Here is a 7,214-nt window from a genome sequence, read left to right as displayed (position 1 = left end):
CTGACAGACTGTTTGTTCCTGATAAGTGGACCAGCAGAGTCATTTCCGAGGTTCATTCCTCGGTGTTGGCAGGTCATCCGGGAATTTTTGGCACCAGAGATCTGGTGGCTAGGTCCTTTTGGTGGCCTTCCTTGTCACGGTATGTGCGGTCATTTGTGCAGTCCTGTGGGACTTGTGCTCGAGCTAAGCCTTGCTGTTCTCGTGCCTGCGGGTTGCTCTTGCCCTTGCCTGTCCCGAAGAGGCCTTGGACACACATTTCCATGGATTTCATTTCTGATCTCCCGGTGTCTCAGGGTATGTCTGTCATCTGGGTGGTATGTGATCGCTTCTCGAAAATGGTCCATTTGGTGCCTTTGCCTAAGCTGCCTTCCTCTTCCGATCTGGTTCCTGTGTTCCTTCAGAATGTGGTTCGTTTACACGGCATTCCTGAGAATATTGTGTCTGACAGAGGATCCCAGTTTGTTTCCAGGTTCTGGCGATCCTTTTGTGCTAGGATGGGCATTGATTTGTCGTTCTCGTCTGCCTTTCATCCTCAGACTAATGGACAAACGGAGCGAACTAATCAGACTCAGGAGGCTTATTTGAGGTGTTTTGTTTTGGCAGATCAGGATGATTGGGTGACCTTCTTGCCGTTGGCTGAGTTTGCCCTTAATAATCGGGCTAGTTCCGCTACTTTGGTTTCGCCATTTTTCTGCAACTCTGGTTTCCATCCTCGTTTTTCCTCGGGACATGTGGAGCCTTCTGACTGTCCTGGGGTAGATTCTGTGGTGGATAGGTTGCAGCAGATCTGGAATCATGTGGTGGACAACTTAAAATTGTCACAGGAGAAGGCTCAGCGCTTTGCCAACCGCCGCCGCGGTGTGGGTCCCCGACTTCGTGTTGGGGATTTGGTGTGGCTGTCTTCTCGATTTGTTCCTATGAAGGTCTCCTCTCCTAAATTTAAGCCTCGCTTCATCGGTCCTTACAAGATATTGGAAATCCTTAATCCAGTGTCCTTTCGCTTGGATCTTCCGGTTTCGTTTGCCATTCACAACGTGTTCCATAGGTCTTTATTGCGACGCTACGTTGTGCCTGTGGTTCCTTCTGCTGAGCCTCCTGCTCCGGTGTTGGTTGAGGGCGAGTTGGAGGACGTGGTTGAGAAGATCTTGGATTCTCGTCTCTCCAGACGGAGGCTTCAGTATTTGGTCAAGTGGAAGGGCTATGGTCAGGAGGATAATTCCTGGGTGGTTGCCTCTGATGTGCATGCGGCCGATTTAGTTCGTGCCTTTCACGCTGCTCATCCTGATCGCCCTGGTGGTCTTGGTGAGGGTTCGGTGACCCCTCCTTAAGGGGGGGGTACTGTTGTGAATTAGACTTTTTGGCTCCCTCTTGTGGTTACTAGTGATATGACTCTGGGATTTTCTGCCCTCAGTTTGCACCCAGCTGGGTCGTTAGTTCAGGGGTGTTGCTATATAAACCTCCTGGATCCTTAGTCCAGTGCCTGGCATCGTTGTAATCAGACACATTCTGTTTGCTCCTATCTGCTGGTCCTGGTTCGTGCAAAATTAAGCTAAGTCCTGCTTCTTTGTTTTTTTGGTTATTTGCTTGCTCTCATTTTTGTCCAGCTTGTACTAAATGTGATTCCTGACCTTGCTGGAAGCTCTAGGGGGCTGGTGTTCTCCCCCCGGGCCGTTAGATGGTTCGGGGGTTCTTGAATTTCCAGTGTGGATATTTTTGATAGGGTTTTTGCTGACCATATAAGTTATCTTTCTATATTCTGCTATTAGCTAGTGGGCCTCTCTTTGCTAAATACCTAGCTCATTCTTATGTTTGTCTTTTCCTCTTACCTCACCGTTATTATTTGTTGGGGGCTTGTATCCTACTTTTGGGGTCTATTCTCTGGAGGCAAGAAAGGTCTTTCTTTCCCCTTCTAGGGTTAGTTAGTTCTCCGGCTGGCGCGAGACGTCTAGAATCAACGTAGGCACGTTCCCCGGCTGCTGGTATTTGTGGTGCTAGGATTAGATATATGGTCAGCCCAGTTACCACTGCCCTATGAGCTGGTTTTCTGTGTTTGCAGACTTAGCAATTATTCCTGAGACCCTCTGCCATTGGGGTCATAACAGGAGAGCAATCATTGGTGGCTCGGTAACAATTATACTTTTTCCATTGGTGGCCGTGCGTGTCGTGCTGCAGTCAATCATGCCCCGGTGTGAACCAGCGTCTCTGGGGCTCGTCTGCACGCTCTGAGTTCTCCCTGCACGTGCGCACTTGTCTTGATGCTGGGTTTCACTGCCGGGACCTGCCGGACACAGTGCGCATGCGCCGACAGCGCCACTTTAATTGGCCGCCGGGTATCATGTGACCGGGGTCAGGGGCTATTTTAAGGTCCTCTTAGGCACAACACAGTTATCCCCTTGAGGAAGCGGCTCACTGCGGCTGCGAAACACGCGTTGGGGACCACCGTCCGACTGCCTCCCCACCCTGACCTCGGTCCTGGTAAGTTTTGCCCCCATGTCAGCCAATCTTATTATCCATGGCAATATTATGAATATTTCTTGCTGCAGCATGGGTGCTCGCTTTTCAGGCTAGGCACACTTGTGCCTTTGTCTGCCTGTGACTAGCATTTGGCTTACATTCTTTACCTCCTTTCTTTTTGGGGGGTTGGGCAGGGGGTCTTTTGTGCGCTTCCCTCAGCGGTAGCGGCACTTGGGGGGTTGGTGGTATGGGGGCTTTTTTACAGCATATTTCAAGCATTCATTTTTGCTCTTGTTTACAAATCTATGATATTTGACATTTTATATGTCTGTGTATGACTTTTTTGGAATAAAGTTTGTGGAATGAAACGTTCATCAATGCTCTGTATCTTTCTCTTTGTATCACAATCCTATCACACTGCATAGGCTCAGGACTCCGCTCGGAAGACAACGCCATAGTGTGCACAACTCTGCGCTCACGCAAGCGCCGATCAATTTGAATGGCCAGTGACATAGAATCACTCAGACCAGCAGGCGTGGGGAACCCCACCATTACATCTTTAAAGGACTCAGAAAGACCCTTTCTGAAAATTGCCGCCAAAGCATCCTCATTCCATTTAGTCAGCACAGACCATTTTCTAAATTTCTGGCAATACCATTCTGCCGCTTCTTGACCCTGACACAGGGCCAACAAGGTTTTCTCAGCATGATCCACAGAATTAGGTTCATCATACAATAACCCAAGCGCCTGAAAAAAGGTGTCTACATTAAGCAAGGCCGGATTCCCAGATTCCAGGGAAAACGCCCAATCCTGTGGATCGCTGCGCAACAGAGATATGACAATTTTAACCTGCTGGATGGGATCACCCGAGGAACGGGGCTTCAGAGCAAAAAACAGTTTACAGTTATTTTTAAAGCTCAAAAATTTGGACCTGTCCCCAAAAAACAGATCAGGAGTTGGAATTCTAGGCTCTAAAACCGGAGTCTGAACGATATAATCAGAAATACCCTGTACTCTAGCAGCAAGTTGATCCACACGAGAAGCAAGTCCCTGAACATCCATGTCAGCGCCAAACTCCTGAGCCACCCAGAGGTAAAAGAGGGAAAAAAAAACACAACAGAGTACAGGAAAAAAAATGGCTCAGCACTTTCTTTCCCTTCTTCTGAGATGCGGTTAACTCATTGTTGGCCAGTTGTACTTTTATGATCTGGTGGCCTAGGAGCAGCATAAGACGTACCCTGGAGACGGTGGTATCTGTACTGACCGCAGACCCTGAACTTAACACCGCAACTAGAAGTAGCCGTGGGATGTACCTACCGATCCTAGACACCTCGACACAGCCGGAGGACTAATTAACCCTATAGATAGAAAAGGGAAAACTATCTTGCCTCAGAGAAAATCCCCAAAGGATAGACAGCCCCCCACAAATATTGACTGTGGGAGGAGAGGAAAAAACATACACAGACTGAAAACAGGATTTAGCAAAGGTGGCCAATCTACCTAGATAGGAAAAATAGGACAGAGTACTATGCGGTCAGTATTAAAATACTAGAAAATATCCACCACAGAAAATACAAAAACTCCACATCTAACTAAAGACATGGAGGGTATATCTGCCTCTCCAGAGATTCCCACTTGGCTGCATAAATCCTTACACAGATTAAGCTGGACAAGAAAAAACATGAAATGCACTGAACAATAAGGCCCACAACAAGTGGCTGCAAAAACAAGCAGAACTTATCTTTGTTGAAATGAACAGCAAGCAGGAGAGACCAGTAAGGGATGTGAATCCTCCAGAAACAATGGATAACTGGCACTGACTAAAGGGTGAAACCAGACTAAATAGCCCAGTCCGAAGTGGAAACACCTGAAGACTGCTGTGAAGGACAGACAGCAGCGCTACCACTTATAACCACCGGAGGGAGCCCAAGAGCAGAATTCACAACAGTGCACGTCCTCCCAACCCCAAGTATTGCTGACTGTACGTCAATCTGGGTTACCACCACAGTCTATAGCTCCTACACCTCCTCCTCCTTCGCATCCTCTTCAGCCTCCATCTCCGAAAGTAACACATCAGTCACAAGCTGGAAGCACTGCAGCACTGCCTCAGGCAATAGGCTGTGCTGAAGCTAATATGATTAGGTGACAAACCGCACAATGATAAAGAGTTGTGGACAGCTCTGAAAGAGCAGGCAGATCTGTGGCTGACACCACTGAACCTACAGCCAGGCATGGTCGTGTGTGACAATGGCAGGAACCTGGTGGCTGCTCTGTGTCTTGGCCCATGTGCTTAACCTCATTGTTCAACGTTTCCTGAAAAGCGACACGGAGGTGTCAGATCTGCTAGGAAAAGTACGAGGCTCTGCGTACCCATTTTAGAAAGTCAGCTACAGCTTCATCCACCCTTGCCGTGATTCTGCTGTGCTTCGGGCTTTTGGCTCACCGACTGGTGTGTGATGTCCTCCCCATGCATTGGAACTCTACACTGCATATTTTGGAAAGGATGTCTGAGCAGAAGAGGGCAGTTGTTGACTACCAGCATCAAGAAGGCCGTTGGTATTCAGTTCTGACTTCACACATATGATCTCAGGAGTGGACATGGATGTCAGACATATGTACCATCCTCCAAAACTTTGAGGAATTCACCAAAATGGTGAGCGGCAATGACGCCATAATTAACATCTCCATCCTGCTTCTCTGTGTTCTAATACTAATATTTATAGTTATATATCTAGCGTCAACATATTTACAGTTTGAAACACAACAGATCTAAGTAACAACAATAACAATAATACAATAATTAAACAGAAATAAAACAACCGTGCTCGTGACAGCTTACAATCTACACTAACTAACAATGAGAACAATAATTAAACCCAAAAAAAACCATCCTGCTTGCGACAACTTACTATCTACAATGAGGTGGGGGAGATAAAAACTACAGAGGAATGTATTTACAATGATGTATTTACAATGATATTAGGTTTGTTGAAAGTCGTGGAGGCCTGAGGACAAGGAGGAGGAGGAGAGCATGGTCAGTTGTCCTCTTGGTGATGACACGGAAGTATCGACTGTTAGCAGTCTTGCATGCATGCCTGAGTTTATGTTCCGCTGCCTTTCCCGTCACCCTCGCGTTCTCAAAAATTTGAGTGACACAGAATACTGATTGGTGACACTTTCATACCCACGCTACAAGGAGAACTTTAGTTATCTTATTCCAGAGGCAGACAGGTGAAGTACAATGTTGGAAGACCATAGGGCCCTTCTTATTATTATTAAAACAATTCCCATCTGAAAACGCTGGCAGAAGAGGTCACAGTTCTTTGGCCAAGCAAGTAGTACAGGTGAGAGAGACACAACTCCAATCCAGCAGAGGCAGTGGAACGCTGACAAAGTTCGGGGAGAGTTTTCTCACACCCTCCTATCTTCCTGGCCCTGAGGCATGGAGGACTCTCACAAGGAGTGCCTTGTTTTGGAAAATGCTGAGGGAGTACCTTGCTGACCGTAACAACGTCCTTTGTTATGATCCCAGTGGCAGAGGATCACAAAAATACCAGCTAAGTAACTGAACATAGAACAAGCTCTAGGGAGGTGGTAACTGGACTGACCACAATCCTGATCCTATCCAAAACACACTAAAGGTAGCCGGTGAACGTGCCTAAAATCCTGGACGTCTCGACGCAGCCTGAGAAACTAACTACCCCTAGAGAGAGAAAGCAAGACCTCACTTGCCTCAAGAGAAATAACCCCAAAGATATAGGAAGCCCCCAACAAATAATGACGGTGAGGTAAGGGGAAAACACATACGTAGAAATGAAAACAGATTCAGCAAATGAGGCCCGCTAATACTGGATAGCAGAAGACAGATAGTGAACTGTGCGGTCAGCAGAAAACCCTACAAAATATCCACGCTGAGAATTCAAGAACCCCCACACCAACTAACGGTGTGGGGGGAGAAACTCAGCCCCCTAGGGCTACCAGCAAGCAAGGAAATCACATATTAGCAAGCTGGACAAGAAACATATTGAACACTGATGATCAAAAAATGAACAAACGGAAACTTAGCTTCTCTTGAAGAGACTGGTAGCAAGGTAGTCAGAAGGAATCAAAATAGCACTGAATACATTGACAGCAGGCATTAACTGAGAGTCCAAGTGAGCTTAAATAGAAAACCAGCCCACAGATAACGAGACAGCTGATGCCAGTCACAAACCTGCAGAAAGACAGCACTCACACAGTACCACTTGTGACCACAAGAGGGAGCCCAGAAATAGAGTTCACAACAGTACCCCCCCTTGAGGAGGGGTCACCGAACCCTCATCAAGACCCCCAGGGCGATCAGGATGAGCCGCATGGAAGGCACGAACCAAATCGGCCGCATGAACATCAGAGGCGACAACCCAGGAATTATCCTCCTGACCATAGCCCTTCCACTTAACTAAATACTGAAGCCTCCATCTGGAAATACGAGAATCCAAGATCTTCTCCACCACGTACTCCAATTGGCCCTCAACCAGCACTGGAGCAGGAGGCTCAACAGAAGGAACCACAGGCACCACATACCTCCGCAACAAAGACCTATGGAACACATTATGAATGGCAAACGATGCTGGGAGATCCAAACGAAAAGACACCGGGTTAAGGATTTCCAAAATCTTATAAGGACCGATGAAGCGAGGCTTGAATTTAGGAGAGGAGACCTTCATAGGAACATACCGAGAAGACAGCCATACCAAATCCCCAACACGAAATCGGGGACC

The sequence above is a fragment of the Ranitomeya variabilis genome, chromosome 2, assembly GCF_051348905.1.
Source record: "Ranitomeya variabilis isolate aRanVar5 chromosome 2, aRanVar5.hap1, whole genome shotgun sequence".
NCBI lineage: Eukaryota > Metazoa > Chordata > Amphibia > Anura > Dendrobatidae > Ranitomeya > Ranitomeya variabilis.
This window is presented reverse-complemented; position numbering follows the sequence as displayed.